This window comes from Delphinus delphis, chromosome 4, assembly GCF_949987515.2.
Source record: "Delphinus delphis chromosome 4, mDelDel1.2, whole genome shotgun sequence".
In the NCBI taxonomy this organism is placed as follows: Eukaryota; Metazoa; Chordata; class Mammalia; order Artiodactyla; family Delphinidae; genus Delphinus; species Delphinus delphis.
Genome location: NC_082686.1, coordinates 108,518,662 through 108,544,764, shown reverse-complemented (window position 1 = coordinate 108,544,764; position 26,103 = coordinate 108,518,662). Strand labels below are relative to the sequence as shown.

General features: G+C 40.2%; 1 protein-coding gene across 1 annotated transcript in view; it reads right to left on the bottom strand.

Moving 5' to 3' along the window:
* PLCH1 (phospholipase C eta 1) overlaps nucleotides 1-17,360 on the bottom strand; it is a 233,325-nt gene extending 215,965 nt beyond the window's left edge. Inside the window, exons 1-2 of the mRNA XM_060011265.1 lie at nucleotides 17,188-17,360; nucleotides 15,191-15,325 (exon numbers count right to left, since the gene is read on the bottom strand). The gene's annotated coding sequence lies outside the window, so the exon portion shown is untranslated. The remainder of the gene's footprint in view (nucleotides 1-15,190; nucleotides 15,326-17,187) is intronic.
* Nucleotides 17,361-26,103: the final 8,743 nt, after the last annotated feature.

Genomic DNA, 26,103 nt, shown 5'->3' with positions numbered 1-26,103 from the left:
GGGTCCTCATTGCTGCCCATGGGCTTTCTTCTACTTGCGGAGAGCAGGGTCCACTCCTTGCCGCGGTGCCCGGGTCGCTCACTATGGTGGCCTCTCCCACCGTGGAGCACGGGCTCCAGGCGCGTGGGCCCCAGCAGCAGTGGCACGCGGGCTCAGCAGCTGCGGCTTGCAGGCTCCAGAGCACAGGCTCAGCAGCTGTGGTGCACGGGCCTAGCCGCTCCACAGCATGTGGGATCTTCCTGGACCAGGGCCTGAACCCTTGTCCCCTGCATTGGCAGGCGAACTCCCAACCACTGCACCACCAGGGAAGCCCCCCAAGCCCATTTTATAAGCGATTAGTAACTTTTATAACATTCCACATTTCTTTATTTTTGCCATTTTTTTCTATAGATACATGACCAAAGTTGCCAGTGTCAAACTACAGACCAGACATAAACCTGTGGTGGCAGGACACCATGAAGAAAGAAAATATTAGAAATTCGAGGACACTTTTCACTAAGAAAAGCAGGAACAATTTTGATTAATAAGCATTTGTCAATGCGTTTAAAACGCCACAAAGGAAAGAGAAATCTTCACAGCAACACCCACTCATTTTAACTAAAGCCCCCTAAGAAAAAACACACAATGGCAGCCACCTACTGGTTGTTCCCCTGCTTCCTCTGGTTTTCCTCTAGGAAACACCTTCTCCCACTTTCTTTCCATGAGACTTAGCTGGTGTCAGCTCCGTCCCTATTCAGGTGAGGACATGGTTTAGGTCTGACAAAGCTGAGCACTGCCTCCCCCAGGCCATACTAGTACAGATGGTGCACATAGCCCACCTAATTCGGACCACTGAGAGTCAGGCATGGATGTCTGTCTGAATTGTTGGAGAAAAGAAACTTTCTTTTCTGTTGGACTCAAGGTTGTGAGGCTGTGAAGTTGTGAAGCCTAGAACTCCTGGCAGCCATCTTGTTACTACAAGAGAAGAAAAAAATCTATGTGGGACTGGATTCAACCCAGAGGAATGAAGATAAACTTGGTCCTACTGATATCATTTAAGGCACACCTGAAGCCAGATCTCTCCCTGTACTTTTTACTTAAATGAGCCAGTACATTCCCTTCCTTGCTTTGTTTAGTTTTGTTTAAACCATATTGAGCTGGGTTTACTGTCACTTGCAACCAAAGAGTTCTGACTGATGAAATGTGTCAGCAAATCAGAGTAAAGAGAGCCCACAGGGCAGTCATGAGCTCTCTTTTTTGGTTTCATCTCTAACAGTTGACTCACTGGGGGACCTTGGGCCAGGTTTTTTAGCTGGTCCTCTGAGTTTCAAAATATGACTCCCTATTTACTTGGGCTTTCCCTAGGGATATGCCGCATTCAAGTCCTTTGTTTTGGTAGTAAAGGATTCCCTCGCACCCCTTGAAGGTGTATTTAAGCAGAGCAAACCCTGAAATCTTTTCTTCTTTAGAATTCTCTTAACTGTTTTTACATGTGAGGCAAATCTATATCACTGCTTTAACATGAGTTTTATGGAACACTACAAATCTGCTCAAGCCACTTGAATGGCTTAATAAAAGACAAACTATTCAAGTTCATATATGGAAATCAGAGTTCTAACAAAGGAAAAGGAAGAATAGGAGAGTCTTAAAAGAGAACTTTGGGGAAGGGGGAATATATTCATATATGTGTATGTATGTGTATATACACACACAAACACACTTTTTTTTTTTAAGTACAGGGATTTGTTACTACATGCTATCTCCACCTCTTCACCTACTGTGACTGCTACTACCACAGCCAATTCTTCTCTGGCACCCCTCTTCCATAAAAACCAACACTCCCACTCCCACTCTTTTATATTCTTTCTTTCTTAAAAATAATATATTATTTGGGCTTCCCTGGTGGCGCAGTGGTTGAGAGTCCGCCTGCCGATGCAGGGGACACGGGTTCGTGCCCCGGTCCGGGAGGATCCCACATGCCGCGGAGCGGCTGGGCCCATGAGCCATGGCCGCTGAGCCTGCGTGTCCTGAGCCTGTGCTCCCCAACGGGAGAGGCCACAACAGTGAGAGGCCGCGTACCGCAAAAAAAAAAAATAATAATAATATATTATTATTTGTAAATCATTTTATGGTTCATACAATATTTCCATTTCTATCTTGTATTTTTAAAAAAATGATCCTTACAATAGCCCTATAAGTCATGCATCATTAAGCATGAGTTCAAAGAGGCTAATAGGAAATAGCAGGTTGCAAATTCATGTCTTCTGACTCCAAATGCACTGTCCCAGTCCCAGGGCTATACTCTGTCCAGCCGTGTTTCCTCCCTGACACTCCTTCCCTATGGAAAGAACCTAGAGTTGTATTACTCATAATATACAAGGTATAATTCTTCTCATATCCACCACTCAATCCAACTCCACTATGGGTCAATGAAGGGGAAGAGCCAGAAGGAGGAGAAGAGATGACTAAATGAAACATTACTTATTCAAAATATACCTACCTTGTCCCTCCAGCCAGGAGACTTTGGAGTATACAGACTGGAGGGGATCCAAGCAAAGTGTCAGTTCTTTGAGAATCAAATGGTGGGAGGTTTCTTTGCAATGAAATTTGAGTGAGCTATTTGGACAAAGCTCAGAAACACCAAGGCCAAATTTTCGAGCCAGAAATCATTGTGAAAACCATCTGAGGGGTTCATGTGCTTTCCAAATTGCTAACAACAGGGAGGAAGGATATAGCCAGAAATTAAAACAATGCATAAACTCACCCTGCTGTTGGAAAAGGAGTAACTGCTTCATGGGATGCGGTAAGGCATCAAGGGACAATGGGAAAATGTCTGACTGAATGTCAAGAGGCCAGAGTTGCAGCCCAGTCCGCCCTCTGACTAAACAGTGTCAGGTAAATCTCTTCACTCCCCTGTGCTCGGGCTGCCTCATCTTTGGAACAAAAGACGAGTGGTGGTGACGAGATGCTCTCTCAGAGCTTCCAAACTTAATATTCTACATTAATAAGGACTATGGGCAACCCGTACCCCCGACTAATATCCCCATCATTCAGCTGTAATTATAAATTAAAATAGCCCTGAGAAACCACAGAGTTAATTCCCATTAGTATACCCTTTAACTCATATGGAGAAGTGATTTCCTTCTCCTTAAGCCTCGCTGAGAGACAAAAGACATAACTAATATGCTCTGACAGCAATATTCATACAACAGGAAGTGCTTAGAAAGAGGAAGGCAGAGGGGAAAAGTCCCCAAACTGTGTCCTGCACCTCACAGCCTCTGACACAACACGTTTGGGAATTTCTGCACCAAGTTCTCTCTAATGGTTGAGAATTCAAACTCAGTCCAGTTAAAAGCTAAGATTTCAAAGACAGCTGCTCTTCTCTCATTTCTCCACTAATTTTAAGACAAACAAATCAAGAGACTTACACAGCGCAGGGATGGGATGGGAGGGCCCACGGCTCCTGTCCCTGGACCAGGCCTAGACTAACAGGTTCTAAAGCAGCTCAGACGCCTGGGTCAGAAGGCCCTGGTCAGAGGGGCCCCACTCCACTCCGCAGATGGCAGGTCACTATCCTCCCCTCCCCCTTCATAAACTCCCTCCCCCACTTCCCACAGGTTTCCAAGCACTGCCAAACTGGTTGTTAAAGGGCTCTGCAAACAGCTTAATTCCATAGCTAGCCCCCTCCCAGCTATGTACACACAGGGAAAGAAATAAAAGGGTACTTTGTTCATTTTTTAAGGCTCACAAGGGGACACCACTAAACCCCAAGTTCCCTGTGTGTTTTCTTTAAACCATCAGGAGCTGAAAATATTCTGAGCTAAGTTGAGCAGTGAGATACAATCACCCTCCAAAGACACATGGATGCTTCATTTGAAAGGGCTGGTTTCAAGTATACAATAATAGGTATCCAGTGCTTGAAAGAGTTCATACCTTTTGGTTCAGTAATTCAGCTGCTGGAGATATATCAAAAAGAAATCTTTAAAGATACAAAAATGTATACACAAAAAATATTCACTGCATCATTTTTTATGATGCAGAAGAATTAGAGCACTAAATAGTCAGCTACTGGGGTAGCACTGACTGTAGGTTAGATATTAACAATTGTGTTCTGCAAAAACTTTGTAAGTGAACATGGAAAATGCTCATGATACGATGCTATGTGAAAAAATAGGATACAGTATGTATCAACCATCAAAAGCAGTATTGCATAGAATAATGGATCTTCATCTTAAGAAACAAAGTGCTTTTAATATTTTACCACTAAGTGTAATGTTTGCCATAGGTTATTTGTAAATATTCTTTATGTTAAGAAAACTGGCTCTATTCTGATTTTCTGAACAGCTTTTTGCATAATTTGATATTAAACATTATAAGACATTTTCTCTGCATCTACTTAGATCATAAGATATGTCTCCATTAATCTGTTAATATGAATTTTCTAATGTTAAACCAACGCTGCAATCCCAAGATGATACATTGTGAACAAATTGGATTTATCTTTTTAATACATTGCTAGATTTGGCCTGCTCAGGTTTTATGATTGTTACATGTATATTTCTAAGTAAGTCTGGCCTATAATTTCCATTTCTCATACTGTTCTTGACACGTTTTTATACTGAGGTTATCACAGCTTCAAAAAATGTATCTCTATTCCCTGGAATGATTTATGCAAGTTTGAAATTACTTTTTCCTTGAGTGCTTGGTAGAACTTGCTCATAAACCCATCTAAACCTAGACCTTGCTTTATGGAGAAATATTTGACTAATGGTTTATTTGATTTAAAAATTATAGAATTATTCAGCCTAGTTTTTCTAATTTAGTTTCAATAAGTTATACTTGTCTAGAAAGGTATTCACTTCCTCTAAGCTTTCAAATGTTTTAGCATAATGTATTTCATAACTTTTTTTTACTATCTACATCTGCTTTTCCACTCCTAATATTGTTTAGGAATATTGTGCCTCTCTCTTCTTTTGAAATCGGCCTCACCAGGTGTTCATCAACATTACTAGCTTTTACCAAGAGCCAAACTGTATCATTTTTGATCCTCTCCATTGAATAATATGGAATTATTATTATTTCCCTCCATCTATTTTCTCTGGGTCTACTTTGCATCTTTTTCTAACTCTTCAACTTCAACATCTAGCTAATTTTCAGGCTTTCTTCTTTTCTAATATAAGCATTTATACATGCTTTAGCTGCTTATCCCCACCCCAAGTCTTGACCCAAAATATTTTTGTTATCATTCAGTTAAAAATATGTTCTGATTTCCACTGCAACTTCTTTGATCCAAGGGTCATTTTGAAATATATTTCTATAATTATTCAGTCATCTTTTGTGATCAGTTTCTAGCTTAACTGCACTGTGATCACAGATCTGGTCTGGATGATACCAATCATTGTTTGCTGTTAAGACTTGCTTGATGACATAGTTTGAGGTCACGTTTTGTAATGTTCTATGTATGTTTGAAAATAATGTGTATTCTGCAGTTTTGAGATGCAATGACCTTCACATGTCTATCAGCTCAAACTTACTAACTGTATTGCTCAAATCTTGTGTGTGGTAGCTGACCTTTTCCCCTCTTTATCAAGTACTGATGAAGTATATTAAAATATCACTAGGAAGGGAATTCCCTGGTGATCCAGTGATTAGGATTCCATGCTGTCACTGCCGAGGGCCTAGGTTCAATCCCTGGTTGGGGAACTAAGATCCCACAAGCCACGCGGCACGGTAAAAAAAAAAAAAAATCACTGGGAATATATGTTTCCCATTGTAGTTCTCTCAATTTTTGCGTAATATATGTTGAGACCACGTATTAGAGACCACGTTTTGCGTTATATTGAGACCATGTTTAAAAACCACAAAAGGTTTTTCTCTGATGAGTTCCAACTTTTGAACCAATATGACCTTCTTTTATCTCTAAAAATGCTTTTGACATTTAAAGTCTATTTCATCTGATATCAATATCGCCAGCTTTTAGTTTTTGATGTTAATAGTGACAGCTCTTAGTTTGTAACCACTCATTTATCTTTTTCTATTATTTTACCTTCACCTTTCTGTACCCTGTTTTAGACATGTCTTTTATAAACAGCAAATAGCCGAATTTTCATTTTTCATCTAGTCTAACAATCTTTGGTTTCTTTATAGTTGCTAATACATTGGATTTTATTTCTACATCTTATTTTGTGTTTGATACTAGTCGCCTATTCTATATTTCTTTTCTCAACTTTCTTGACTTCAGATTTAATAGTTTTCTCATTTCAATTTTCCCCGTTGGAAAGTTATTCATTCATTCTTTTACTAAATTTTAGTGGTTGCCCTAGAAATTTTAACAGGTACACTTTACTTATCAAAGTATAAATTTAATCTGTATCTTTAACTTCCTCCCAAACTATACAGGAACTTTAGAAGATATTGACTCCTTCTGCTTCTCCAATTTATTTATGTCACTTATTTTACCTAGTTCCCACTGAAGACATGATTACTACTTTATACAGTCAATGTGTGTTTTACTTACAAATTTTCCTTTTCTTTGTTCATTTCTTGTTTCTGAGACATTCCATCTGGTAATAATTTTCTTCTGCCTGAAATGTATCCTTTTTGTGAGGATCTGCTAGAATTCTAGGGTTTGTTGTGGTTTTTTTGTTTGTTGGTTGGTTGGTTTTAAGTCTGAGAGTCTTTGTCTTTGCTTTTTAAAGATATTCTTAACGAAAACTGAATCCTAGGCTGATAGTTAATTTCTATCAGGGCATGAAATTTAATATTCTACTGTCTTCTGGCTTCTATTGTCACACCGTCAGGATAATTTGTCATGTCTTTGAAAATAAGCTGCCTCTTCTCTCTGACCTTGCTTAAGATCTTCTCTTTATATTTTGTGTTCTGCAATTTAATTATATTTTGTCTGTGTGGATTTTTCCTTATCCCGAATGGAATTTAGATGACTTCATGAATATGGAAAGTGATACTTTTTATCAGTCCTTGAGAACTGTCAGTCATTATCTCTTTAAATGTTGCCTCTTCCCATTTTCTCTCTTCTTCTGAAATTATAATTAAACTTATATTGAGTCTGAATTCTCTGTCTTCCACATTGATTAATCTTTATTTTGGGGTTTTCATTGTCTTGCCTCTCTGTTGCTATCTGAAAATTTTCTTCAGATCTATCATTCAGTTGACAATTTCCCTGTTCAGCTTGGGTTAATCTGTTCACTGAGTTCTTTTTTTTTTTCCCCCAAGTTCTATAATATTTGGTTCTTTCTCAAATCAGCTTGGTTAGTCTCCAGAGTTTCTGGTTCTCAGCTTAAATCTTGTGTTTAGTGATTTTTTTCAAACTATGAGATGCTAATTTTCCTTCTATTGGGTAGGACAAAAGGTTCATTCAGTTTTTTCCGTAAGATGGCTCTAGTAGCACTTAGATGCCTTTAACTTCATTTGAAACAATTTTGTTAAATTGTATGCGATAGCTGTCATATCAGTGTGCATTTAAAAAAAGACTTATCTAATAAATTAGTGATGTTGAGCATCTTTTCATGTGCCTCTTGGCCATCTGTATGTCTTCCTTGGTGAAATGTCTATTTAGGTCTTCTGCCCATTTATTTTTTTTTTGCCGTATGCGGGCCTCTCACTGTTGTGGCCTCTCCCGTTGCGGAGCACAGGCTCTGGACACGCAGGCTCAATGGCCATGGCTCACAGGCCCAGCCGCTCCGTGGCATGTGGGATTTTCCCGGACCGGGGCACGAACCCGTGTCCCCTGCATCGGCAGGCAGACTCTCAACCACTGTGCCACCAGGGAAGCCCCTGCCCATTTTTTAATTGGATTGTTTTTTTTGATATTGAGCTCCATGAGCTGGGTGTATATTTTGATGATAAATCCTTTGTCTGTTGTTTCATTTGCAAATATTTTCTCCCATTCTGAGGGTTGTCTTTTCATCTTGTTTATGGTTTCCTTTGCTGTGCAAAAGCTTTTAAGTTTAATTAAGTCTCATTTGTTTATTTTTGTTTTTATTTCCATTACTCTAGGAGGTGGGTCAAAAAAGAGAGAAATGCAAATCAAAACTACAATGAGGTATCAACTCACACCAGTCAGAATGGCCATCATCAAAAAGTCTAGAAACAATAAATGCTGGAAAGGGTGTGGTGAAAAGCGAACCCTCCTGCACCATATGTGGGAATGTAAATTGATACAACCACTATGAAAAACAGTATGGAGGTTCCTTAAAAAACTAAAAATAGAACTACCATATGACCCAGCAATCCCACTACTGGGCATATACCCTGAGGAAACCATAATTCAAAAAGAGACATGTACCACAATGTTCAGTGCAGCATGATTTACAGTAGCCAGGACATAGAAGCAACCTAAGTGTCCATCAACAGATGAATGGATAAAGAAGATGTGGCACATATATACAATGGAATATTACACAGCCATAAAAAGAAATGAAATTGAGTTATTTTTAGTGAGATGGATGGACCTAGTCTGTCACGGAGTGAAGTAAGTCAAAAGGAGAAAAACAAATACCGTATGCTAACGCATATATATGGAACCTAAAAAAAAAAAGGTACTAATGAAACTAGTTGCAGGGTAGGAATAAAGATGTAGACAGAGAATGGACTTGAGGACACGGGGTGGGAGGGGGAAGCTGGGGCAAAGTGAGCTTAGCATCGACATATAAACACTACTGAATGTAAAATAGTTAGCTAGTGGGAAGCAGCAGCATAGCACAGGGAGGTCAGCTCGGTGCTTTGCAATGACCTAGAAGGGTGGGATAGGGAGGACGGGATGGAGGCTCAAGGAGGGGATATGGGGACATGTGTATGCATATGGCTGATTCACTCTGGTGTACGACAGAAACTAATGCAGTATTGTGAAGCAATTATACTCCAATAAAGATCTATTAAAAAATAAAAATTTTAAAAGGCATCAAAATTGAATTTTTATAGCCATTTTAATATTGAAGATGGCAGAAAAAAGCAACATTTTCCATATATTATGCTTTATTATTTCAAGAAAGGTAAAAATGCAACTGAAATGCACAAAAAGATTTGTGCAGTGTATGGAAAAGGTGCTGTGACTGATCAAATATGTCAAAAGTTGTTTGTGAAGATTTCTCGCTGAACGATGCTCCATGGTCGGGTAGACCAGTTGAAGTTGATAGCGATCAAATTGAGACATTAATTGAGAACAATCAATGTTATACCACGAGGGAGATAGCCAACATACTCAAACTATCCAAATCAAGCATTGAAAATCATTTACACCATCTTGGTTATGTTAATGACTTTGATGTTTGGGTTCCACATAAGTTAAGCGAAAAAAACCTTCTTGACCGTATTTCCTCATGCGATTCTCTACTGAAACGTAATGAAAACGTTCCACTTTTAAAACAAATTGATGGGCGATGAAAAGTGGATACTATACAACAATGTGGAATGGAAGAGATCGTGGGGCAAGTGAAATGAACCACCACCAACCACAACAAAGGCCAGTCTTCATACAAAGAAGGTAATGTGTATATAGTGGGATTGGAAGGGAGTCCTCTATTATGAGCTCCTTCTGGAAAACCAAGCGATTAATTCCAACAAGTACTGTTCCCAATTAGACCAACTGAAAGCAGCACTCAATGAAAATCGCCCAGAATTAGTCAACAGAAAACGCATAATCTTCCATCAGGATAATGCAAGACCGCATGTTTCTTTGATGACCAGGCAAAAACCGTTACAGCTTGGCTGGGAAGTTCTGATTCATCCGCCATATTCACCAGACGTTGCACCTTCAGATTTCAATTTATTTCGGTCTTTAAAAATTCTCTTAATGGAAAAAATTTCAGTTCCCTGGAAGACTGTAAAAGGCACCTGGGAACAGTTCTTTGATCAAAAAGATAAAAAGTTTTGGGAAGAAGGAATGATGAAGTTTCATGAGAAATGGTAGAAGGTAGTGGAACAAAAGGGTGAATACATTGTTTAATAAAGTTCTTGGTGAAAATGAAAAATGTGTCTTATTTTTACTTAAAAAACAGAAGGCACATTTTGGCCCACCCAGTAATTTCATTGGTGGGGATTCTTTGAAGTCTAGGATAAAAATAGATTCTTCCAAAAGAAGGGGGAAAATTGGTGTTTGCTCAGTACCAGGGACACTTGCAATGTAGGCACTCTTTAAATCAAATTTTCATTTCGAGGTTTTTCTGACCACCTAGTTATTATGATTCCAGATGCAAATCTGTATTAAAGCTGGCTCAGGATCACAAATTCTCAGGACCAAATAATCAGGGTCTGCTCAGAACCAAGATTTTTGAAAGGTGATTTTCCTTACAATATTATAGGGTTAGAAAGAAGGTAGATAATTATTTTTGTTTTTATTCTAATTCACCCTTACAATGAGGGAGAAGCCCTTTGAAGTCCTAGCTTTATGACCAAATGGTCCCTTCTCAGAGGTTTTAACTTTATCTCTTGTCCCTTGTGCCCTCAGGCCATGAAAGCAGAAGTTCAAGTTAACCTGGTTTGGCAAATGTCCTCAGGGCAAAAAGCCAGCTTCATTGCTCAGTAGACCCCTCTTCACTTAGCATTTAAAGCCTGAATATTCATTACTTTCTTACAGGTTACTGCACTTAAGAAAATAATCTTTCTACTGTACCCAACATATTCAAATTGTTTCATCGGGAGTATCAGTGAACTATATTGCTAGAAACAGAATTCAAGCCTGGGAATTCACATTCAAAGCCACAGAACCTTGCAATCTGACAGTCAAATCAGGACCTGATCTAACCCAAAAGCTTATTAGGCTCAGTGCCTGCTAATTTGTAATAACGGCTGATACTTTTTAGCACTTCCTATGTGCCAAGTATTGTGGTATATATTTTATGAAACATTATTTTTTTCATCTTTACAGTGATCCTAAGGGCTAGGTATAATTATTATCCCCATTTTACAGATAGAGAAACTGAAGCACAGAGAGGTTAAGTAACTACCTAAGGTCCACAGCTATCAAGTGACAGCACTGGTACTTGAACTAAATAAAAATTAACTTCAGTGATTACACTCTTAAGATCTATGTAATTTTGCTCCCTAATAAATAATGAATATAAGACAGGGAAAGAGAAAAAAGACAATAAAAGAAAGAGAAAGGGAGCGAACGCACTACTAGGTATGGCAAACTCAGTAATGAGATCCAGACTTTTCAATGTACAATCTTTTCCAATTCCCTATGTTCATGTAAGGGTTGAGATATTTTTCATCTTCTAAAAATATATTCCTTCACTTTCAAAGTGGGCACGAAGTGCAGATTGGAAATTAAAACTACATTGAGAAAAAAAACACTCAAAGGAATGACTGTTTGGTAATTAGATTTCAACTCTCAGTGGCCATCAGTCTTGAAATCCAGCCCAATATTAACACCTTTGATCATATATGAAGACTATTCCTGATGACACACTGACATCCAAAAAATCCTTGATTTATACTAGTTGTCTCTAAACCAGTGATTTCCATACTTTTTGAATATTAGAAATGGACTTCAGAATAGCTCCACCCACAATTCCCTCATATATAAGGATGCCCAAAATTCAGTCTCAGAAATGTCAACCCCCAGCGAAGGGCAGATCCCCCAGCTTTCCCAAGTTCATCTTATCCTCTTCTCTTGTCCACTTCCCTACCCACCAGTGAGAGAAGGGAGCTTATCACAAGGAATGTGTTGGATTCCCAACTTTGCCTGCTTTCCCTAACCCTTCCACCGAGCAATACGCGCGGCTCCAACAGGAGATCTGCCTTGAGCTGGGCAGCTAAACCTCCAGGCAATACCTTCTCTCCTTCCCAACCACAGCAGGGTGAGTAGGGGAAGTGTCCCCCTTTTTGTGTTCAAAAATAGGATCTCAGGACCCCTTAATGTGCAAAAAGCTATAATCAAATCAATTTATGAATCAAATAACCCACAAGTATGCTCTGGGCTCTACTATACGTACTGAGGGGATGGAGAGATGCCTAAACACTGTCCCAGTCATCAAGAAGCCAACGATCTAGATGGGAGGATAGTGCATAGATGGAAACAAAAGATTTATATAAAACTTGCACAGGAAAACGCAGAATGTATGATTGGTGGCAAATGAAGCATATTGTAAAGGTTCAAAGAAAAGAAACCAAGGCTGTCAGGAAAGAGTTCCTGGACGGTGGGAGCATAGAGCTAGATCTCAAAAGATCAGTAGGTTTAAAAGAGGGAAGATGAGATGGAGGGGAACAGGAAGGGCAGTTTATTAGGAAGGCACTGTGAATGCTCAAAATACTGCTCAGTTATCAAGGTAAAAATTACTAATTTACATTGTTAATATGATGTTTAAATACATTGTGATAGGGAATTCCCTGGCCGTCCAGTGGTCAAGACTCTCCCCTTTCACTGCTGAGAGCACAGGGTCGATTCCCTGGCCAGAGAACTAAGATCCCACAAGCTGCATGGTACAGCCAAAAAAATAAAAAAATACATTGTGATATAACAAAGTATATATAAGGAAATTGGCAAAAATAACATTTCACCAAGAATGCCTAAACATAACTTATTCAGAATATAAATCCCACAATAGGCCTCTCTTTAAAAGGATGGTAGGGATCAAAGACAATTTTGCAAACATTTCAGCCTAAGACAATGGTGGTAAAATTAAGAATTAAAGTTTAGTTTCTCTAAACCAGCAGAGATGTTAACTTTCTAACTGTTCAACAGAGAACTTATATCAATGCAAATATAAGAATGTCAGAAATTATAAAAAGGACAAGTAAAAGGTCCTAAAAGCAATACAGAAGGAGATGGGATATTAAACTTAATTTGCTCATATAAATTCTCAAGTTCAAAAGAACAGCAAAAAAATCTAGTCAAATATTTTGAATTGTGGAAACTCAGCTTTGTTTTTCATGTGCCGTATCCTTAATCTTTAAGAAGCTCTGGGGAAAAAAAATCCGAAGCTGATGGAGGTAGCCCAAGTTAAATGCATCTAACACATTTCGTGTTAACTTACTCTTTTCAAGCTTATAAGTTCTTGATTCTTTAAGTCTAGGTAATAAACAGCCTGTTTGAAGTTGCCATCTGACGAAAGGTGTCATAGAAAGCATTAATGAGAAAAAATAGGGAAATAAAACCCAAGCAGTATTACAAATTCCTCAAATGAAATTTATAGTGTGGATTTGATGTTTTCTTCTTAAAGTAGAACAAAATAGATTATAGACACAGAAACTAACTCCTGGTTATTTGTCACTGGCCTATATGTTTTCTATTATATTCTCTTGCATAGTTTCCTTCCATTGAATATCTAATATGTTCCCACTAAAATCATGGGAACCAGACTGAGACACTATTCTAGTGGCCAGGTCTTGGTTCATGGCCACCCTCAGAATCCTCCATTATTCCAAAAGAATCTTGTCCACATTCAAGGAAGAGCAGCGTTCTCCTGAGTGTCCAAACAAACAGAATCAGAACCCACCAAAGTCTGAACGCTCAACATTTCTTCTTTCCTTCAGTAATGCTAGGACACAAGAACCTATGCAGCCACAAGAGACAATAAGGAATTCAAGTTAGCTTTGATCCCAGGCAGTGGGAACCAAGCAGTGCTACAGCCAAGCCCGGTGTTGACACCATCCTGCCAGGACTGGAGATACTTTTGGATTCCAAAGACACCAACTCTCCCAGACCTGGGGAGATGAGTGAAATATTTGAGACTTGGAAGAAGTGTGAAAAGCAACTAAATGCTTATCATATAAGAAAAGTAAGTGTGCTGACTCTGATCCTCTATCAGGCAGTGATCTGAAACCTATTCATTTGTCTCTTCAAAACTAATTTTTTAATCTATAATAGAAAGAATGAAGTGACACCTTCTACTCTGAGGCTCTGCTCAAAATGGAAATTTGTAAAGTTACCCGTAAGTGAATATGAGGAAAGCAAGTTTTATCTATATCAAGATGCTAATTTTTTACCTATCAGGTTAGCAAAAATCAAGAAGTTTAATGACAAATGGTGTTGGTGAGGGTGTGGAGAAATCGTCATGTAATACATTTCTGATAAGGGTAAAAATTGTACAAATTCTATTGAAGTCAATTTGACGATATTTATCAAAATTACAAACGTACATACCTTTGACTTAGCAATCCCACTTCCAAAAATATATTCTATAGCCATACTTGAACATGCAAACAGTGTATATATAGAGTTATTTACTGTACCATTGTTTTCAAAAGATCAGAAGCAACCTAATTGTCCATTAATCTGGTTAAATTTTAGTATATCCATACATTGGAAAATAGGTGGCCCTTAAAAAGAAATCCAGAATAGCCAACATAATATTGAACAAAGTGGGGAGACTGAAACTATCCTACTCAAGACTTACTCTAAAGCTACAGTAATCAAGACAGTGTGGTATTGAAGAAAGAGTAGATAAATAGGTCAATGGAACAGAACACACAGCCTGGAAATAGACCCACATAAATGGAATCACTGATCTTTTACAAACAAGCAAAGGCAATACTATGGAACAAAGACAGTTCTTTTCAAAAAAATGGTGCTGGAACAACTGGACATCCACATGCAAAGAAACGAATCTAAACATAGTCCTTATACCCTTCACAAAGATTAACTCAAAATGAATCACAAACCTAAATTTAAAACACGAAACTATAAAACTCCTAGAAGATAACATAGGAAAAATATCTAGATGACCTTGGGCATGGTGGGGACTTTTTAGATACAACACCAAAGGGATGATCCATGAAACAAAGAATTGGTAAGCTAAACTTCATTACACCTTAAACCTTCTGCTCTGTGAAAAACAATGTCAAGAGAACGAAAAGACAAGCCACAGCCTGGCACAGAATATTTGCAAAAGACACATCTGATAAAAGACTATTAGTCAAAGTACACACAGAATTCTTAAAACACAAAAAAACCCACCTGATTTAAAAATGGGCCAGAAACCTTAACAGACACCTCACCAAAGATACAGAGACGGCAAAGAAGCATACGAAAAGATGCTCTACGTGATAAATCATCAGGAAACGCAAATTAAAACGAGATACGATTACACACCTATTAGAATGGCCAAAATCCAGAACACTCACACCACAAAATGTCGGTGGGGATGTAGAGCAACAGGAGTGCTCCTTCCTTGCTGGTGGGGATGTAAAATGGCACAGCCTCTTTGGCAGACAGTTTGGCAGTTTCTTACAAAACTAAACATATTCTTACCACACGATCCAGCAGTTGTGCTCCTTGGTATTTACACAAAGGAGTTGACAACATATGTCCACACAGAAACCTCCACATGAATGTTTATAGCAACTTGATTCATAATGGCCAAAACTTGGAAGTAATCGAGATATCCTGCAGTAGGTGAAGGCAGAACACAGGATGTTTAGGGCAGTGAAAACACAGTGTATGATATCACAATGATGGATACAGGTCATTACACATTTGTCCAAACCCACAGAATGCACAACACCAAGAGTTAACTGTAATGTAAACCATGTAATCTAGGTGATTATCATGTGTCAAAGTGGGTCATCAATTGTAACAAATGCACCATTCTGCTGGGGGTTGTTGGTAATGGGGCGTCTATGAACGGGTGGGGCAGGGAGCACATGGGAAAGTCTGCACCTTCCCTTCAATTTTGCTGTGTACCTACAACTGCTTTTTTCAAATAAAGTAAAAAGAAAAAAGAATTAAGAAGCTCTATGTGCTAATATGGAATGATATAAAGATATATTGTTACAAGAAAAAATGCAGAATCATATGGATGGTGCATTACCATTTGATTCTTAAAAGGAAGAAAGCATCCATATGTATTTGCTTGTATATATATATCTTTTTGAAAAAATACATAAGAAACTAATAACACTATTGGTCTATTAAAGAACTGGATGGCTGAAGAACAGAGGTGAGAGAATTTTCACTAAATGCCCTTTTAGCTTTAAAAAAAATTTACACATGAGAATGTATGATCTATTCAGTTATTCTTTTCTAGCAAAAGTTACAGAGTAATAAGAATTCTGTGAGGAAAGAATGTTTTATTTACTTCACCAAATTTGAGATGAGAAATTTTCAAGAAAGTGCTGAGAGCTGACCCTGACTTGAGTTTTTGCTTTTGATTGAAACTGGACACTAAATAGTAGATTTCACATTTCTCTTCTGACGAGTAAAAAAGAAGTTGGTACACAGTTTGTGTTCACTCTCTTCCAAGACTGTATTTTAATGATTTACCCAGTAAACAGAAAACTACTTCCAATTCACAACCTATTTCAAACAAGAAAAGCTGTGGTTCACAATAAAACATTTGTACACAAGTTTTTTTTTTCCTTGTTCAATTTGAGAAGAAAAGATTCCTCTGACATTCAGACACTGCTCAGCAAAATAAAATCATCACATTATAGGGATTTCTCTATGGGTAAAAAAAATGGGGCGGGGTGTGGGGGGCTTTCTGGGCTTCACTCCATAAACACACTGCCAGCATAAGACAGGTTTAGTGACTCAGGAGTGGGACAGGTCTGATTCCCATTGGCCCACTGAGTCTGGGGGCAGCCAATACCTGATGCTCTATGAGAGGGAAGAAAACCATGAACATTCAAAACAAACCTCCCCAAGCCCTGTTATTGAAATCCAGTGTTAAAAAAACATTTAAAAATGACTAAAAAAAAAAAAAAATTACTAAACGTGAAATTTGAGACTTAAGATAGTGAGAAAGAGAATTTCTCTTCTTTGAAATCACTTCCCAGTTTCCTACTTCTACCACTTAGGACCCAGAAGGTGGTTACTTATTTCTTTATTATTGAAACCCAAGTATTGTTTTTCTTACTTTAATTTTACTTATTAAGTTTCAAAATCTAAAGGCATAATAAAGGTATATAATGAAGAGTTTACCTCTGGTATCTGTCTCGCAACTAACATTAGTTTCTAGTGTACCCTTCAAGAAATATTCTATATGCATGGAAGAAAATCCTCCCTTCTTTTCTCAACCCTCCCTTTCTGTTTTACACAAATGGTTGTAAGGAACCAACAGTCTTTACACTGAAATAAAAATCAAAGGATCTTTTCATAAAACTAACTCCTTTTTCTATAAAGAAATCTTTTTTTAAAAAAATTTCTTTTCAATCCCATATCACTCAAAGTTAAGAAACAGTTGCTTGGCAAAAAGAAATAGGAGGTCTAGAGAACTAAATAACATACAATTACACAGCAAATCAACTCACTTAACTTCTGGTCCAGGATTCTGACCCCTGAAAAAAAACATACAGGTCTTCAAAGTTCCCACCAGAAGTTCCGCTAGCACTCCACGGAGACCTGTTCCAAGATCCAGAGGCTCCTTCAGTTAAATTGAAGAGGGAGAGAAGAGGAAGTGGGAAGCTAAATTCAAATGTTTGGTTCTGGCGGACTAGCAACAAGGAAGTGAAGGCAGATCTAAGAGAAACCATGATTGCCTTAGATCAGTTAATCAGTAACTCACATGCGATAGCACCAAACTAGATCTTTCTGCCTTCCAGTGGCAATTTAAAGCTAAGGCATGGGCACCTGAATGGTTGGACAGGTTCTTAAGTCCCTTGCTAAATTCAGAAGACAGAGCCACAGAGAAAAGAGGCTGCTAGTAGGATAAGACACAGAAAAACTCATGAAGGAGGAAACTCAGAGCGCTCCAGGGCCCTATGTGTTGCCTCAAGCGAGGCTGGCATCCAGTCTTCCGAAACCCTCCACCTTTTCTTCTCCCCTGCAGTCAGACATAGGGAGAAAAGAAGGCCCAGGATAGAGGTGTGCTTTTAAGGTGTGGTGTACTAATAAGGTCAGTAGACCAGGTGTCTGCTGGCAATGTCAAGGTTCAAGTCCCATTTCAGCTCTGTGAGTGTGGACATTCCTGAGCCTCAGTTTATTCATGGGTAAACCCACTCAAAAATACAGCAGATCTGAAACCAGCTTAGTACAGTCTCAACACCACAGCCAGCGTGGTTTTAGAAGCACCAAAACTCCAGATTCTAGCCTAAATTTAGAAATTTTCAGCAACTGTGCAAGTCGATTCAGGTCTCCAATTTGAAAAGCATTACAGAAAGACACCATCTGATTCTATCCAGCAGTAAAGTTTATGCAAGATAAAAATCAACATCTAAGTCTTGGGATGCCAGAAAATACACATTAAAATCATGAAGGGTCCTCTTAGACCCAGCACAATTTGACAACACAATCTCAAAGTGATAAGTGGGCCACTTTGATGTGAAAAAGCATCGGCAGAAGAGAATCTAAACACCACTCACTTCTAAACAAATAGCCAACACAGTTTATAAACAAAGTCTTGAATGTGTTTCTGGAAGCAGCCCTGAATTTATAACCTCCTAAACTCCATAGAGGGAATGCAGCTTCTCCACTCACCAAAAAGCTGAACAGAAAAACCTCTAAATGTCTATTTTGATTGGCATGGTGAGTTTGAAATGAAAACTCAGTATTTTTCATAAATTAAGCCTTGCCTTTCTGAGTGGGAACATGATGTAATAGAGCACGTAGGCAGACAGACCTGGGTTCAAATTCCAAGACTATTCCATACTCACTTAGATCTTGGGCAAGAAACAAATCTCCAGGTCTCACTAGTAACATGGGATAATAACTCCTGCGTCTTTTTATGAATTTTAAAGTGACCTAAAATAAATGCCCAGGCACATGATTGGAATAAATCAATGTTTATTTCCTCCTTTACTTCCAGAGTCCCTTGTTTAAGATATTTACTGGACAATAACGAGAAAAGCTGCTCTAACATGTATTAAATACTAATCATGGCAGAATTCCTCAGGCCAAAATACATACTGAAAAATATCTCTTTTGCGTTTATGCATGTGAACCAGATACATTCTCATGACATACACGTGGTTATAACCAAATATCAGAAGGTGCCCACTGTCAATTCCACTCAGTGAAATTAGATTAAGTCATAAAACATTGCTGGTGTTTGAACATTTTATAACTACAACTATAGCAAGTTCATACGGTTACAAATACCCAAAGTCTAGAGCGAGGATTTCATATCTGTCCTCCCTGGATTTCCTAGAAACAGCAGGATCATTAGAAATCAGAACATTTTCACCTGGGTTCTTTCATTTATTAGCTGTATGACTTTAAGGAAATCCTGTGGCAACCTTAGGCCCTGGTGTCCTGATTCACATAATAGTAGACGTATTTTTCTGCTCTGTAATTTCATGATGATCATGAGGTACAAGCATTTAGTTTAGTGCATCTAAAATGCAGACTTGATGAGAATTTTTTTTAACTTTGCTATAAAAGTTTTCTTAGTTGTCCCTCTGTGTTCATCCTGTCCTCTTTTACTTTGAAGCATGGAAGACAGAGACCCTGAGGATAATAACACAAAGCTGTGTAAACTTCTTCATGGGCTTCTTAAAATGCACTTCTAATTCGGCACACCCTACCACAGCAGTCCTGGATTTCTCCTTAAACAAAAATCGTCACGGGTGTCAAAGAGATGTGAGTGAGTGTCCACTGAACTGTGTCTAAATGATTTTCCTTGTGAGCAAAGCTGGCCTGGAATAAGCCCCTACCAGTGAGGAAAGAGAACATGCTTCCCAGGCCGAGGAGGCATTGTTCAAAGTAATGAGTTCTGCACCACTTGGGCCACAATTCACAGCTGAGTCTGATTTTCCAAGACAGAGAGCAATAACCAAATGGGGATGATCTTCAGCAAGCTTCTCTGAGCTGATAATAAAAGACTCATGAGGTGGTGAAGGAAAGGAGGCTATAGTCTCCCTAATGTTCTGTGTCCTAAGAGTGACAATAGGAAATGTTGGTCAAACTTGGTCAATATTATGCCAGAGGTTTGTCACTGCTGTAATGGATTTCAATAGAGTCTGAACTCATGAAGAATGCCTAGAAATTATTCCAGTTCAAAAGTTAAAACGTTCAAATGCCCTACTGTATTCCTTTTATCCGTCTACCATAATTTTGTATCCTTTTTTTTTTTTCTGCTCAGAGAAATGATAGTCATGATCCTTCAAGCATGCAGACCAACACTATTCTTAGAAGGGAGCTGCAGGAGGTTTATTATGTCGTGAAACACGGAGCCAGAACAAAGGACTACTGAATCACTCACCTTATCTTCATCTAAGAAACCTGAGAATTACAGGATTCCTCTGTTGCTCCCAAACTCTGAGCTGCACTTGCCAAGAAAGAAGGTTTTAGGGCTGAGACTACATTACAAAAATGTAAAAAGATAGGTGCACACGATGCTTCTTACCATATATATAAGATTCTTATCTAAAATGCTCAAAAACAATGTTCAGGGTTTTTTTCAATCAGAATTTAAGCATTTGTTTCTGAATCTAGACATCTGATTACTTGGCACTTAATTAAGTGCTCCCCCCTTAAGAATACCAGATAGTATCTGTACCCTGAAAACCTGAAACAGGATTAGAATTATTGCAGAAGTCACGAGTCTCAGTTCATTGAGGACAGAAATCTAGGTTTATTTGTCTATATCATATATAACTAGCTTTCAATAAATATCTGTTGACTAAATGAATAAATTAAGTAGAAAGCATGTAACAGTTTTCCTAGTATATTACATCAAAGCACCCTAACATAAAGCACCTTTATCATATTCTATTTCTATAATTCTATCCTTATATTTAGAAGACTGATTCTAAAAATAAGTTTAACTGATGTTGATGTAGGAAAATGTTATCAAGCAGAAGCAATGACTGTAACAGCTTTTATGAAGAATCTGGTGCAGCAATAAATCCTGGCTCTGCCCATCAACCTTCCCTCCCTTTGTCTCATCCCATCACCACCCCCCAGCCTTCCCCCAAGCACTCCCAATCTCATTATCCCATGATCTGCTAAACTGCAGTTTATACCTCCTGGAACCAGCAGACACACATGTCACTGAGAATTAGGGAACTGGAGGCAGTTACGAGCCACCAAATAGGGTCACAAAGTATCTGAACCTGGAAATTAAGAGGTTTTCTATTTTTTTAATTATGAAAAAAAAAGAAAAATTTAATTGGACATTTTTAAACATTTGAGCTAGATGGACTGCATAATATCTCGGCATTTATAATGACTGCGATGGGAGAGAGAATTTTAACAGCACGTTATTTGCTAATCATCTGAAAAATATTACCGTTGACTACATTTGCTGATGGTGGAAGGATATTGTCTGAAAACTTCTACCACTAATAAACATTTGCTATTCTTGAAGGCAGATTATTTAAAAATAGGATACTGCAAGACAGCACTCATGTGTTACTTCATCTAAGGTAGTTTTATGCCACACTTTATCCCAGGAAGAGTAACTTCATTTTAAAACTTTTATTAGCAGTTAATTCTAACCAATGTTTAGTTAACAACAACTAGGTATACCAACCATGCTGCCAAATATTGATGCAACCTAAGAAACAGTGAGCCACAGGAAGCTACAGCTCATTCTACATGCCCCTTAAGATGTGTACCCTTGCCAAATGCTAACCTGTGTGTAAACAAATGAAACTTTTAAAAGGGGACGGAGCTGTCAAGACTTAGAATTTTAAGGAAAATGACTCTCAATCTCTTAACAGAAAGCTTGAGGAATCTGACTCGTTCGTATTAAGGCTTCTTGAACATTCCCTGAAGATTAAACCCAGAAGTGACCAAAACGCCGGAGCAACTGGAAAAACAATCACTTCTTCTGGGAAAGCCCTTGTTTCTTTTCTTTGGCATTTTACTTTGGTCCATTTTGGAACGCATCTCGTTCTCGTTAACAAGCCAAAAGGAAGACACAGGTGCTGCCCGTTTGTGCGCGCCCGGCTCTCCACCTGCGGAAAGCCGGCACAAGTCTGTCCCCTTAATGCTCAAGAGCAAACACCTGACCAATTTTTTTTTTAAACTGCTTAAACAGTAAGTAAAAATATTTTATTGGTCTCCACTTTCATGGGCTAGAAGGAGGGGGGGGGACTCTCAAATACTGCCCTAATAAGCAATTCCTCACCTCATGCTGAACTCCTACCGTCAAAATGAGATCATAAACTTATTCCGAGTTACAAACAACAAAGAATAAGTCTGAGGGAGCGCGAAAGAGGGCGCCGCAGACGCCCAACAGGGAACAGGGCTTGGGGGCACGCGGGCTGGCGTCTCGGACTCGCGGCGCGGTCGCCATGGGAACCCCGCGCAGGCGCAGAGCGCGCTGCTGTGTGGCCCGGACTTGCCTCTACCGCTCAGCGCTGCGCCGCTCCGGTGCCCCTGGTTTATTCCAGGAAGGGGCAATGGAGTAAATCCTCCTCGCGCTGAGAGCACCAGGTCTTCTCCGAAAACGCCCTGAGTGGGGTCACCGGGCGCAGGAAGAACCGTGAGACTCCAAGTGTAATGGACACCGCACTCCCCTTGCTGGGAAAAGCGGACCTGCTCTCTTTGCGGCGTCTGGCGGTCAGAGACAGGTCCCGGGGGTCCCGCGTAGGGGTGAAGCATCCTGCAACGAGCGATGCTTTACCGTCCACGGGGCGTAAACCCCACTCACCACAAGAGACCCGAGAATGAAATTATGGCGCGGGCTCACACACCCATTCTGCCGAATTACGGAACCCCAAGACCAGCCGAGGTCCAGTTCTCCGCACAGGGTTTGGGGGATCCCCACTCACACCACCACTCACACTGTCCTAAAGAGCGTGTCCCGTCTGGAACTGCCACGAGAGGAACTCGAGCCACCTGCTCACTTGCACACGGGGACTGCTGTAACAGTCCTCTTTTTCTTTCTTGTCCCCCCCCCCATTCCCCCCCCAAAGCACTGACCTGCTCAACTTCTGACTGTTCGGGAGATGAAGGACTTCTCGGAGTCGCCGGCAGAGCAGCAGCCTCCAAAGTGCTGGCGTGATGAGTTACTGGCCCCTGTGACTCCAACTTCAAAACCCTGTCGAGGAGCAGAAGAGCCCCCAAGAAGGGCCCTTCTCCACACCGGCCTGTAGAACCCCCGAGACGGGCTGGGCAGAGTGGGGCGCCGCTGCCACAACCTGCTTTCTCATTCAAATGCTCACGCTCACTCCGGCGCCCCCACCCTCCCAGCCCCGCAGCTCCCGCGGAAATCAGGAACTGGAGCTCGGGAGAGCGGACTGGAGCTCCCGCCGCCACCACTGGGCCCAGCCGGCTGGGTGGAGGGGGCAGAGCGCCGGACCTGGACCCCTGGGCCTACACCTCCTTGCGAGTCTCGCCGGCAGGCAAGGGCCAGAAGCACTGGGGATGAAGTCTTTTTCTTCTTCTTCTTCCTCAAGTTTCAAAGGTTCCCAAACCCAGAACAACCCCCTTGATACTCATTTTGGGGCTGTGCTGCGGAGAGCGGTGGTGGGAAAGTACAGGAGTTGCGAAATGAAGTTGGAGAGGAAGGGCGCAGGGACTGTGTGCAGGTTGTACCAAAGTAAAAAGTGTCAGAAGCACATCTTAAATTCCGAACTGCCCATTTTCTCTCCCCTCGCGTTTTGTACCATTCTAAGAAAAATAGCATCTATTATGCTACTATATAACCAACGAGATCTCTTGTAAGTCAAGTCCAGCTAAGACTGAGGAAGAGAGAGGGTAGTTAACACTGCTTTTATTCCCTCCCGCCCCCACCCCTCCGGCCCCATCTCTTCTTCCAGATGCTTCTCCTAAGCGCTAACAGGCCAATTATTCAATCAGAACAAATTGATGGCAGGTGGACTCAAGCGGTGAATGAGAGCACGGCCCTGGCGGAGGAAAGCTTGCACACAGTTGGCACTCAAATGGTGCTGAAACGATGAAGTCTAGTGAGCATCCTGACGTGGTGAGTGACCAGGTGGCTGCAGCTGTTGGAACGCTGACCACCGCTGGCCCGGGCAGCAGCAGTGTGATCCGGCTTCGGGATTCCAGGATTTGCATTTATCAGCCTTCATTCAACCTGCCCTATTGTTAGTTCAAAGCCTGGCTGGGAGGGACTGGGAGACGCTGCTCCTCACTCACCTTCAGTTTAAAATTCTCCACCAATAAGAAGGTCCTAGAAAAGCTGGCAGCTTGGGGTTGGCAGGGATTTTCTGGGCTTAGTGACAACATAAACTAAAGTCATTTTCTTTTTCAAGCGTGAATTTGCTCAGGAAGTTACAAATGAGTGCCGGAGCTCGGAGAGCTTGGCTGCCCGTCAGCTTTGACGGACAGTTAGTGTGAGGGGTGGTAGCACCGTGACCTCTCAGCGCAAGATCTAAGGTTTCACCTTTTCATCCCACTTAGCCGATACCATAGAAACAACCCATTTGTATTATTCAATTCAACAGAGGCAATTACAATGTCACAGCAAAGCACCATGGGCAAGAAGAAACTTTATCCTGAAAGCAATCCTGGACTTTCAGAAAAAAGGAAAAAGCCACCAGAATAGTCACTTGGATTTCTTCCTGCCAGGCTACCAGGAAGAAATGAGTCTGGGAAAAGATGTATAAGGTCCTTTGGCTCCATAGAAAGAAACCTTCCCAAATTTTCTTGCCCAGCTGCAAATTCCCAGTTTATAAGAAATTAAACAGATATCCCTTCTACCCGTAGATTGCTTTTTGGAGATTTGACTGGTAATCTCCATGGTGAGTAGGAAGTCCCCCCACCCCCGCCAAAAAAAAAAAGAGAGAGAGAGAAATATACCAAGACACCCCCTCACACAACCACGGAAGTTATCCACCCCCCAACCTCCTGTGTCTGTCTTTCTCATATCAAAAACTGTAGATGCAAATGGTGAAATAAACTCATACAAAGTTCATAACAAGAGCACTTGTTTGCTGTGCATTCTTTATTTTGATAGTTTTAATCGATTTCCATAATTTTGAGAACTTAAATTTTTAAAAAAATTATGCAATATTTCAAACCTACTAAAAACAAGGCAAACATGCATATCATACTCCCCCTCCCCCACCCCTTCTTTTTTAAATAAAGTGTTACAGATACAGGTAAAACCCCATCTCCTTGGCCCTTCTCCCTCCCTTTCTCCTCAAAGGCAACCATTCTGAAGTTGGTGTGAATCATACTTCTTCATGGTCCTAACGTATATTTCCATAAATCTTTTAATGTAGCTTTTCCCTCTGAGTCCTTTTTTCACCATTAATCAGAGAAAAATTACTAACTAAAACCAAGAAAATGTTGTTGTTTCATTGCTAAGTTTTTAGAAGCAGGACAGACCCGTTTTTCCCTGCTTGTGACAATCAGAGGGAACAATAACAAAGGGATTAGACACTGGGTAGGACAGTGGGTAGTAAACAGCCTCTCTAGGTTACACAAACCCTTCCATGGTTACTGAACAGTCAATAGGAAAACAAAACAAATAATACCCCCTTCTGCATTCACTGGTTACAAGGGAATTGGAGAAAATGGGACCTAGGTTAACATTTCTTTAGGCAGGTAAAACAAAAGTCCTATATGGTAATAAAGTACTTTTTTGACTGGTCTCTTGGTCACGTAAGCTATAATCTTTTAGTAAGGATTTCCAAGTGTAAGGAACTCCTGCTGCTAGCTCAATTCAAGGTTGAAATCAGCCCTGCTGAAAAATCTGGGGTTTAATTCTCTCAGCTTCCCCATACACAGGGACCTCCATCCATGCAGTGAGTTACAGAAAGCCCTTTATAGCACTCCTTTGACTTAACCTCCTCCCAGCAGTAAAAAGGCTATGAAAGCACCAATTTTTCTTAAATGCCATTGACTGGTGAAAGACATCCTTCCCAACCCCCCTCTCCTCTTGCTTCCAGAGCGATGACTCTCATTAATTATACTGGCACAGCACTGCCTGGCCTCCCTTCTAAATAGCTGCCAGATTCCTACATATCACCTCTGCCTTGATACAGAATGTGCACTGACACCAAGATCACAGAAAATCCTGTAAAAGGCGCCTGATACACGGTAGATGATTGATGTGCCTCGTGGTGGGCCCGCTGTGCTGCATATCGTAAGGAGTTCTTAGAAAACTGCACTAGAAATCTGTGTTGGAAATAGCTTTTTCTAGCTGTACAAAAATCATGCTTTCAGTTGCAAAAATAGCTATATTTGAGACACTCAAATTTAGCCAGCAGTGATATGCGTGAAACGAGAGTGAAGGAGATGAATGTTATCCCTGTTTTAATCAATGCACCAAGAAATCAAGAGAATGACCAAAGAGCTTAACAACTGTCAAG